The sequence below is a fragment of the Scyliorhinus torazame genome, chromosome 5 (assembly GCF_047496885.1).
Source record: "Scyliorhinus torazame isolate Kashiwa2021f chromosome 5, sScyTor2.1, whole genome shotgun sequence".
NCBI classification, from domain to species: Eukaryota; Metazoa; Chordata; class Chondrichthyes; order Carcharhiniformes; family Scyliorhinidae; genus Scyliorhinus; species Scyliorhinus torazame.
In genome coordinates, this window is record NC_092711.1 from 154,260,014 (window position 1) to 154,272,158 (window position 12,145).

At 51.0% G+C, this 12,145-nt stretch overlaps 1 long non-coding RNA gene across 1 annotated transcript; it reads left to right on the forward strand.

Annotated features, from left to right (window-relative positions):
* Window positions 1-285: 285 nt before the first annotated feature.
* On the forward strand, window positions 286-11,421 carry LOC140420149 (uncharacterized). The gene is made up of 2 exons (XR_011946205.1): window positions 286-542; window positions 9,785-11,421. It is a non-coding gene; the product is annotated as an uncharacterized lncRNA (long non-coding RNA).
* Window positions 11,422-12,145: the final 724 nt, after the last annotated feature.

Here is a 12,145-nt window from a genome sequence, read left to right on the forward strand (position 1 = left end):
TATTTCCCCCTCCAGACGTGTAAAGCTCATGCGGGGGGGTGATCATTTGCGTCACTGCTGATGAAAGGTGCAGAATGCTGGAGAACCAGCGGCGTCTGGAGGTTTGTTTGATGAAGGCCCAGGAGGAAGTTTCCGTCGGAGTGAAGCTCAGTCACACAAACCCCGCGCTCTGATTGGCTGGAGGACCAGACTCCTTCCGGTCGTGCAACTCTTCCCATTGGTCAATGCCTCTCAGGCTTTGAGCACCCCCTGCACACGCGCAGCTTCCACTCTCCTTCAGACATGCGTAGTCTCAGGCAGGGGAGAGATCACCGAGCCGCCTCCAGCTCTGGTCGCAGCCGTCAGCCGGTTGCCTGGAAACCTGGTCTCGAGGTGTGGAGGGAGGAAGTTGAACGGGTGGGGGCGGGGCTCCCGCGACCGCGCACTGGAACCCAGTGACAACACCTCGGAATAGAGTAATTCTAATTGGCTGATTCAGGGAGTGCTCCATTGTGATGTCACAGCGGAAGTGAAGGTAAAACTTCCTCCTGTCTCCAACATCTGTGAGTAACTCTTTTATTGTCGTCACAATTATTACAGAAACCAATTTACAAGGCTCCAGGCCTCATTACACTTCAAATTGACGATTAAACACACTTCAAATTGACGATTAAACAGTCACTGAACACAAAACAGCTGCAGGGCACAAGGCCCAATTACATTTCACAGTAACATTGTAACAGTCATTCAACACAAACAGCTGCAAGGCACAGGGCCGAAATACGTTTCCAAATACCTATTAACCAGTCACTTATCACAACCAGCCACAAGGCACAGGCCCTACGTATAGTTCAAGTAACAATCGAACAGTCACAAAACACGAACAGTCGTGAGGCACAAGGCCTCGAAACCCAACGACCATTCCAAAAGCAAGAAGGAACAGAAAACCACAAAACACAAGTACATCGAGGCAACGACCCCTGAACACATACACAAGCAGTCGCGAGGCACAAGGCCTCAAAACCATACGACCACTCCAACAGAAAACAAAGAAAGAAAGAAAAGGAACAAAATCCAAAAATACAACACAGGACACAGGCACATTTCAAGGTGACGACCTCTAAACACATAAGGCAAGCAGTCGCGAGGCGCAAGGCCCCGATACAATACGGCCGCTTCGGTACAAATATGACCCACAGGGCCTCGATTCATTTAAACAGTATCATATCAAACCCAATCACCAGGCACCAGGCCTCAATTCACCCCAGAAAAGATTTAACAGGATAGAATCAATCACCGAACACTAATCCCTGCTCACCCACCCCCGTTCACCCCGCCCTGCAGCCGACACCCCGGGGGAAAGGCCCCTCCTCGCTAAGAGCACAGACCTCCGGAGAGCCAGACCCGGGCGCGGCGGAGGAGAGAGGGTTCCCCCCTCCTGGACCCCGCCAAAGGGCACGGGACCATTCGGCGGGAGAGCAGTTTCGCACCAACTAGCGTTCCACCACAATTACTAAATACCATTTCGGAGAAACCGAAATGAGTTGAATGTCATAGGCTGCTAAATAAAACTAAAGCAAAGAAAACAAGAAAACAAATCCCTCAGCACACATAGAAAAGTCTATAAAAAGAGTCCATTAATTTTGCACGTCCCACTTCATGACCCCGGCGCTCGTGCCGAAATTTCACAAGGAACAACATGTCCTCAAAGTCCTCCAATGGCAGCGGCCAGAGTCGCTCCAATGTTGGCAACAGTCGACAACGGGGAAGAAAGTCCCAGAGTCAGTCCCAACCGCCCACAGGGCGTCCAGGGGGGCCGAACCCCCGGAGACCCCAGGAACGGCAGCAACCCATCCCGGGCTGCAGGCCGCGGGCCGCCCATCGGGTATCCACTCCCGGTTCCGACCCGCCGCTTCCAGCAGCCTATCCAGCTGCCATCCTTCCTCCATTCCTTCGTCCTCCATTGGGCGAACTCAAAACCGCCGACAGCAAACCTCGCAGTCCAAAGCAGCGTCTCCGCAGCTCAACCACTGACTTGAAACACGACTGGTTGCAGTACTCCGAAAGCGGTCTTCTCCCCTTCCCTCGGGGACCAGGAGCAATGGGCGCCGAGTTGCTGTTTCACCCCATCCAGGAAGCTCCCAGAGGCGGCCTGCCTTTCGAATCGGCCCGGGGGCGGACACCAAGCTCGCACACAACCGCCCAAGCCTCCTCCACTTTTCACCCCAGGAGTTTGGACAGTGTCGGCCGTAGCTCCCACAATCCCCCGCGCTGGGGAACCCGGCCGCACGGGCGGGTGATAAGGTACTGCGCATGTCCAAGGGTGAGGGGAAGCTGCGCACGTGTGGAGGAAAGCCCAGCCCCTGACCTTCCTGTGAGGTGTTGGCTAATGGATAGAGTTAGGACCGGAAGGACGCTGGTCCTCCAATCAGCGCGGGCTTTATGTGAAAGGAGATTGGGCTTCACACAGACTGAAACGTCCTCCTGTCTCCAACATCTGTGAGTAAAACACTTTCTTTTCTCCCCCTTTCCATTTCTTTTCGCATTCTGACCTTCAATTGGTGACTTGCAGCAACTGAAGGGAAAGGAAGTGAATCCAGGGAGGGTGCAGACTCTGCAAAGCTTGGCCCAGGTCTCTCTCTCTCTTAAAGACATTGACATCCTTTGCTTCCTCAGCTTGACACATTTATTTATTTGGTTAAAAGAATGGTCTATTTCTTGAAGTTCACAATTAAAGGGCTGCTTTCCCAGGAGATGGCTGACATTTAAGGGGTCAGTAAATTAATATCGGACAGAGATATGTCCAGTGTTGTTATTTGGTACATATTAGATATATTGTTCATGGTTCTATAATGAAGTATATTTATTATTATTTCAGTAGTGTAATATTGTGCTGTAGCTACGGTATATACTTACAGTCATCTCTTCCTTCAAGAGTGTTGTTAGTTTCTGCATTTCTCTTCCACCGGGACCAGTGGAGTCTGGGATTCACTGAATGTGTTCATGGATGAGTTAATATTTTTAATATTTTGTTATGTTTTTTAACCAATTTTTAAATAACGAATGCAACAGAATAACAGAAAAAAATGTGGAAAACGGGTACAGAGCAGAACAACTGATACGGCCAACATAAATACAAGCAACACATTGCAGAATTAATTCATAGCAGAATATTTGAGTGACCAGAGCCTCGAGATGAAATGCCTGATCCATTGAACAACCAGTTAACAGGTTAACATAGTGAGTGGAGAAAGAGGGTAAGATTATATAAAAATGGAAGGATAATAATGCAGGACGCACCCCTCAAAACATTACAAGTGGACTAACAGCATAGTTGAATTCAAATGAATAACATAACATAATGACATCGAAGCTCTGCAGTGCAGAAGGAGGCCATTCTCTCCTTCAATCTGCACTGACCCTCCGAAAAAGCACTCCACTGAGGCACACTTCCCACCCTATCCCCGTAACCTCGTGTATTGATCATGGTCAACCCACCTAACCTGACACCTTTGGACACGAAGGGGCAATTTAGCATGATGAATCCACTGAACCTGCACATCTTTGGACTGTGGCAGGAAACCGGAGCAGACACGGAGAACGTGCAAACTCCACACAGATAGCCACTCAAGGAATCAAACCTGGGTCCCTGGCTCTGTGTGGCAGCAGTGCTAACCATTGTGCCTCACTGTGCCCTACTCCCGAGCTAAGTTGAATTTAATTCACTGATGGAAATCTCTGGAGGAGCAAGTCAGTCAAATCGGAACCTATATATCTGAGATATATAGGGCCGTATAATTTACCAAATGTATCAGACTTTGAATGAACTACAGACATTAAAAATTCCATGGGGGTGCATTCTGTAATCGGCCTATGCCAGTTTTGGATAGAGGGAGAAGTGACTGGCCTGCTTCTATATCGAGCCAGAGGGATGTTGGGTCCATCCTCACCCAATCCCTTATGAACCTTAGATGAGAGGCCAATTGATATAGCCCGATATTTCAGCGACCCAACCCTCCCTTAGATCCTGGTGATTGGAGCTGAACAAACTTGAGGCAAAGTTTGGTCCAGATAACTGTACTAATCATTACATTAATTTCCTTAACGACTCTGGTTGACAGCAGTATAGGCAGCATCTGCAGAGGGTACAACAGTCTGGGCAACACATTCATTTTAATGAAGACGATCCTCCCTCACCATGAAATCGGAAGAGCCGACCACCGGACAAGGTCCCACCTAATAGTCACCATCAGCTGTGGAAAGTTGGCCCCAAAAAGTTGCCTGAAAGAGGGGGTCATTGACATTCCCAGATATTTAAATCCCAAGGGGGGAGCATCTGATTGGGAACTTAGCAAGAGGAGAGGCTTACCCTTCAACACCCGCCCCCCCCTCCTCTCACCAGCATGGCCTCTGACTCAGTAAAAGTCCTCTTATAACCAGAGAAGGCACTAAATCTATCCACAATCGGGTACAGCTGGTTAAGATGAACATTTTGCTGTGGATTTTATTTTTATCTCAGTGCCTAATGGTCTTTTTGCCAAAATTGGTCTTTATGGAGGTGGATAGGTTGGTTTAATCGTTTGTGTGGGCAGATAAGGTGGCAAGGATTCGGAAGACGGTGATTCAGAGAGGGCGACAGTCAGGCGGCTTGGCCCTGCTGAACCTGTTATACTATTCTTGGGCGGCGAATGCAGAGTAGGCGTGGGGTTGGAGCAGGGAGACGGAGGCTTTGTATGCTTCCATTAAAGGGTAGGTGGGGTTAATGGGTTACAGGGATAGGGTGGAGACACGGGTTATGTAGGGTGCTCTTTCAAAGAGCCGGTGCAGACTTGATGGGCTGAATGGCCTCCTTCTGCATTGTTGGGATCCTATAATTTCACGGCGCTGGTTACCATCAACTGCTAGGTGGGAGGGAAGGAGGTGGAGAGGTTGGTTAGGGAGTTGGGGTGGGTTTAGGGTTTTTTTGTTGGTTTTACTTTGTAATGTTATGTGTTGTAATTGTTAAAATCTGAATGAAAATACTTCAAAAAATCTATCCACTTCTCCAATAATGTCCAGGACTGAAACACTGGGTTCAACACCAACAGCAGCCCGTCCTCTGCGCACAGAGTGATCTTGTGCTGCCTCACCCCACCCCCCAGTCCCGATATCAGAGGATCCGCTCTAATAGCCTCTGGCAATGGCTCAGTGGCCAACAACAAGGGGGTCAGAGGGCAGCCCTGTCTAGTCCCTCTCTGAAGCTGAAAATTCGATGCCCGCAAACCATTGGTGAGCACCGCCGCTGCCGGTCTGTGATGTAACAATTGAATCCACTCAATATAATCCTCACCCAACCCGAAGCCTCGCAGCGGATACACCAGATAATTCCACTCAACTCGAGCAAAAGCTTTCTCTGCATCGAAGGAGATCACCAGCCCATCCAAAGCATATTTCTGAAAAGCCTGAATCACATTCAGCAACCTTCCAACATTGTTACTGGAAAATCTTCCCCGTATAAACCCAGTCTGGTCCTCCCGCACGATTGTTGGAAGGATGTCCTCCAGCCTTATCGCCAAAACATAAGATCGCAGTTTCAAGTCAACATTCAAAAGAGAGGGAACTTGTGACGGGGATGTGCTGAGCAGTCGCACATCAGGTGGCTCTCCTCCATACAACAGAAAAATAGGCAGTGTCGGCCGAATGTAGCCGCAAAATCAGAGTTAAACATCCCCTCACCCTCAACAATAGTGCGGACAACAAAATGCCAGAAAGCAACAGCTCGAAAGGCTGCAGGGTCACAGACACTGCGGCAAGGGACAGGAGCGGCGAGCAAGCGGGTCGGCGGCCCCACGAGGCGAGGGGTCTCCAGTCTTCCCGAGAGAGGGAGACCGGCGACCCAGTAAACAAGCCCCTCCCCCGACTCCCCCCGACCAGGCGATGGATGGAGGATGTTCCGAACCAAGGAACTAAACGCAATGAAGGATGACATTAAGGCTGAGTTAAGCGTGACGGTCAAGCTGGCGGAGGTGCTAGCCGCCATGCAGAAGATGCTCAATGGCATGTGGAGGAAACTGGAAGCCCGGGGAGCACAGTTCGAGAGCTGGAAAAGGTTGTGGACCAGTAGAATCGGTCAAGGAGGCAGAACAGTCGGATAGTGGACCTGCCAGAGGGGATCGAGGGCAGGGACCCAATCGACTACGTGGCCCAAATGCTGGGCAATCTGGTTGGGAGGGACAGCTTCCCAAACCGCCAGAGATCGACAGGGCTCACAGGTCGCTCCGACTGAGTCACCTCGCAATGAACAGGGGAGCCAGCTCATAGGAGGGAGGGGGCAAGGGCAGCAGAGCGCAGGAGACGGTGAGGAGGAGACAGCAGGGACACGAGCAGAGCAGGTGTAGGACGGGGTCAGATCGATCCTGGGTCAGGGGGCCACACACCAGCGGGATAGCTAGTGCCAGGAAGTACGGGAGAGAGCGGGACCGTGGCACATCTCCCACTGGGAAGAGAGCGTCTGGGAGGGGGGGGGGCAGATAGAAGGGGGGGATATGGTGGGGTGGGGGGGCGATAGAAGAGGGGGATACGGTCGGGTGGGGGGCAGATGGAAGGGGGGGGGGATACGGTCTCATCATGGGAGGGGGAACTTCACAACTGTTTACAGGATCCATTGACTGACAGATCAATCCCAGAACAGGGAAAATGACAGGCATGGCGAGGGAACTGGGAACGTTCATGGAGCAGATGAGGGGCAGTGGATCCCTGGCGGTTCATGGGGCAGATGGGGGCAGTGGATCCCTGGTGGTTCATGGAGCAGACGGGGCAGTGGATCCCTGGCAGTTCATGGAGCAGACGGGGCAGTGGATCTTTGGTGATTCTTACACCCGGATGAGAAGGAATTCTCGTTCTTCTCACCAGTACACAAGGTCTACACTCACACAGCTTCTTTGTTGTGGGGAAATCGGTGCTTCCAGAAATAGTCAGAGCGGAATAATCCATGATTGTAATCTCAGACCACGCTCCACATTACATGGATGTGAGGTTGGAGACGGGCCAAGCCCAATGCCCCACATGGAGATTGGACACGACCCTCTTGGCCAACAAGGCCTTCTGCCAGAAACCATCGGCAAGTACATCACTAACAACCAGAACGGGGAAGTCTCACCTTCCACGTTCTGGGAGGCACTGAAGGCTGTGATTAGGGGATAAATAATTGCCAAAAGGCTCGTAGGGAAGAGAGAGTGGTTATGCACCAACTGATCAACTCCATTCTGGAGGTTGACAGACGATACTCCGAGGCCCTGACTATAGAGCTTCTGCTGGAGAGGAAGAAGCTGCAAAAGAACTTTGACCTGCTGTCCACCAGGAAGGCAGTGCACCAACTCCGCCAGGCACGGGGGACCTTTTATGAGCACGGAGAGGGCTAGCCGCCTGCTGGCTCACCAGCTGAGAAAGAAGGCAGCCACGAGGGAAATAGCCCAGGTAAAGGGTAACAGAGGCAGACTGGTATAATAATTATCTTTATTATTGGCACATGTAGGCTTACATTAACACTGCAATGAAGTTATTGTGAAAATCCCCCAGTCGCCACACTCCGGCGCCTGTTCGGTTACACTAAGGGAAAATTCAGAATGTCCAAATTACCTAACAGTATGCCTTTCGGGACTTGTGGGAGGAAACCGGAGCTCCCGGAGGGAACCCGCGCAGACATGGGGAGAACGTGTAGACTCCACACAAACAGTGACTCAAGCCGGGAATCGAACCTGGGACCCTGGCGATGCAAAAATGCTGACCACTGTGCTACCGTGCCGCCCAATCATAGTCGTCCCGTATCCCAACCAAAAAAGGTCAACCAAGCATTCGAGGCCTTCTACCGGGGACTGTACACCTCCGAGACCGATGTGTCCATCATGGCCCCCATCTGCGGCAACCATAGGTTTGCACCAGCCATTCTCGACACCACCTTCAAGAGGTAGAGACAGGACGGGGGAACACTGATGGTTAGGGACTTTTACACGGGAAATAGACTAGCGACCTTAGAGGAGCTGACGGAGAGACTGGACCTACCAAACAGGGATGAGCTCCAGGTCAAAAACTTTCTCTGCAAGGAGGCACCGGCATACACAGAAACCCTGAGAAGCACAATGCAAGAGGAGTTACTGGACGCAGACAGTCTGGGGAAGGGAAACTGTGGGGACCTGACCGGACAACTCTTAATAAGGATGCGCTCCTTACTTGATGAAACCCAGGAAAAATGGGAGGAAGAGCGAGGGACGGAAATAGGGTGGGGACTCTGGAGCGAAGCACTGAACGGGACCAACTCCACCTTCTCCTACGCAAGGCTAAGCTTCATGCAGCTGAATGTTGTGCACAGAGCGCACCTGACAAGAACCCAAATGAGCAGGTTCTTCTCGGAGATGGAGGACAAATGTGAATGGTGCCAGCGGGGCCCGGCAAACCATGCCCACATGTTCTGGGTATGTCCCAGACTTGTCGAATTCTGGACAGCCTATTTAGATGCAATGTCCATGGTTATGAGGGTGGAGCCGTGCCCACAAATGGCAGTCTTCGGGGTATCGGACCAGACAGAACTACTCATGGGGAAGAGGGTGGACGCCCTTGCCTTTGCTTCTCTAATCGGCCGCTGGAGAATCCTGCTCGGCTGGCGATTAGCAGCACCACCCACAGCTGCAGACTGGCTGGCAGACCTATCGGAATTTCTCCACCTGGAGAAGATCAAGTTCACCGTCCGAGGGTCAGAGGATGGTTCCCACAAAGTGTAGAGGCCATTCACCAATTTGTTCCAGGACCTGTTTAAAGCCAGCGGCCAATGGAACACTGGGGAGGGAGATGGGCGTACGGGAGCCAACGGGATCACAGGGAGCAGGCAGGAAAGGGATGTGGGGAGGGGCTATTGTGAAAAGGAGGGAGAGGCCAGAAACCAACTGACACAGAGACCAGAGAGCCGAGAACAAAAACACAAGAAGAGGAACCCCCAAGGGAAGGTTTAAAACAGGACGGGGAGTGCGCGGGATGGAAGGGGGAGGCCCATCAATGGGGGGGGGGGGGGGAGGACACCGTCCACTTGTAAATAACAGATAACTCCCATTGTACAGTGAAGGGCCCAGGAAAGAACCCAGAAACGACGAGTAAAAGGGGCGGAGGGGAGGGGAGGGACGGGAGATGGAGGGATCGGCACAAAGGAAATTGACATGCACATTGTAATCGGGAGAGTTACCCTGACTGCTTGGATAGTGTATAATAAGGTTTGCCACAACCCTGCGACTCAATGGAAAAGAGGTGAAAAAAACTGCCCCATCCAATCCCGCCTCAATTTAAAGTGTTCCTCATAATCCAGATGGGTTTCCTGTAATAAAGCGATGTCGACTTTCTCCTTTAGAAAGGAGAGGATCTTTTTCCTTCTGATAGGGTGATGGATGCCCCGTACATTCCCTGAGAAAATTTGCAGATTAACTGCTGCCATTAGTTATGCGACAGAGAACAGGAACAGATTTTCACACCACAATCGGGCGTGCGCCATTACCCCCTCCTCCAACTCTCTTTACACCAGAGGCACCAAAGTTTCCCCAAACTGCTCCTTTCACGGACAAAAGGCCCGTCTGTACCAGAGTAGGATAAAGTCAACAACACATAAACCCTCCCATAATAACAAAAATACAAAAGAATCACCACCACAATAGACCCAAGGGGACATTCCTCAATAAGACTGAGGACCCGGAGGATTAACCCCACGGCCAGACTGTCGTTACCCTCAGGATACCGTCTCCAAAATGAGGAGAAGTAAAGTAACTTTTGTAAATTGTTTTTACAGGATATTAGAAGAGGAGGAATTACAGACAGAAATCTCAAACATCACGTCTCGATGTGAGTGAGTCTCTCAATTCCTTGTAACTGAATATCACCGGACTTTGAATCTAGAAGGAGAAATGTTTGTCTTTTCTGTCAGCTTCAAAGAAATTTAAACATCAGTGTGACTGGAAAAGCACCAAGACACACATACCCGAGTGAGAGTGTTCCAGATCACTGACTGTGGAAAGAGCTTTAACCAGTTACACAGCCTGAAAACACATCACACCATTCACAGCGGGGAGAGACCGTACACGTGTTCTGTGTGAACGAGGCTTCAACAGATTGTCCAACCTGGAGAGACACGAGGACACCCCCACCCTGGAGAAACCGTGGAAATGTGGGGACTGTAGTAAGGGATTCAGGACTCCATCAGCGTTGGAAGCTCATCGACGCAGTCACACTGGGGAGAGGCCATTCACCTGTCCGCAGTGTGAGAAGAGATTCATTCAGTTATCCGCCCTGCAGACACACCAGCGAGTTCACACTGGGGAGAGGCCTTTCACCTGCTCTGTGTGTGGGAAGGGATTCACTCGGTTATCCAACCTGCAGTCACACCAGCAAACTCACACTGGGGAGAGGCCGTTCTCCTGCTCTGTGTGTGGGAAGGGATTCATTCAGTTATCCGCCCTGCAGACACACCAGCGAGTTCACACCGGGGAGAGGCCGTTCACCTGCTCTGTGTGTGGGAAGGGATTCATTCAATCATCCGACCTGCGGAAACACCAGCGAGTTCACACTGGGGAGAGGCCATTCATCTGCTCACAGTGTGAGAAGGGATTCACTCAGTTAGACAACCTGCGGATACATCAGCGAACTCACACGGGGGAGAGGCCGTTCACCTGCTCTCAGTGTGGGAAGGGATTCAGCACTTCATCGAGCCTGCTGAAACACCAGCGAGTTCACACTGGGGAGAGGCCGTTCACCTGCTCTCAGTGTGAGAAGAGTTTCACTACTTCATCGAGCCTGCTGACACACCAGCGAGTTCACACTGGGGAGAGGCCGTTCACTTGCTCTCAGTGTGAGAAGGGATTCATTATTTTAAGGAGCCTGCGGATTCACCAGCGAGTGCACACTGGGGAGAAGCCGTTCACCTGCACTGTGTGTGATAAGTGATTCACTCAATCATCCGACCTGCAGAAACACCAGCGAATTCACACTGGGGAGAGGCTGTTCACCTGCTCTCAGTGTGAGAAGGGATTCGCTCAGTTATCCAACCTGCGGATACATCAGCGAGTTCACACTGGGGAGAGGCCGTTCACCTGCTCTCAGTGTGAGAAGGGATTCACTCAATCATCCCACCTGCAGAGGCACCAGCGAGTTCACACAGGAGAGAAGGCGTTAACCTGCTCTTAGTGAGAGAAGGGATTCAGATATCCATACACCCTGCAGGAACACGAGCGAGTTCACACCTGGAAGAAGCCATTCACCTGCTCTGAGCAGAGGAGACATTCAATGATCCGTCCCAACTACGGAGACACTAGTGAGTTAATTCTGGGGAGAGACCATTCATCTGCTCTCAATGTGGGGAGGGGTTTTGTGATTCATCACACCTGTTGTGACTCCAACAAGTTCACAATAAATTAGAGATGTTGGCTCCGTTGTTATTGTTTCTGCTCTCACTGACATCCAGGACTGCATTTTGTTCATTCTGACATCTGGTGAATGGTGATGATTGGAGGGTTTCTTTCTGCTGGACTGGCCGGTCTAACACCTCTGCCTCCGGTGGGCTGACCATTTTTGAGCCTCGTTGCGATTACCTGGTTCCAAGTTTGACGAGGAGCTCAGAATGAAAAGGTGTTTGCACGTTGGAAGATATTTAGTTCCCAAAGCAGCCATGTTGCCATGAAGATGAGCTATGGTGGTTACAGGGTTCTTTTGCCTAATTTATCTGGGTGTTTCTCGCAGAAGGAAACTGTCATGGTATGAGGGGCAAGTTGTCTGTGGTAGATTGGGAAATTACAATAAACATATCACTGAAAGTGGCAACGCAGGTGGATAAGGAGCTAAGAAGGCAGGCGGCATGCTTGTCTTCATTGGTCGGGGCATTGAGTATACAAAATTGGCAAGTCATGCTGCAGCTGTACAGAACCGTAGTTAGGCCACACGTGATAAAAGGACGACCTGATAAAAGTTTACAAAATTCTGAGTGGCATGGCCAGGGTGGATAGTCAGAAGCTTTTTTCCAGGTTGGAAATGTCAATTACCAGGTGACATAGGTTTAAGGTGCGAGGGGAAAAGTTTAGAGGAGATGTGCGAGGGAATTTTTTACACAGAGGGTGGTGAGTGCCTGGAACTCGCTGCCGGAGGAGGTCGTGGAAGCAGG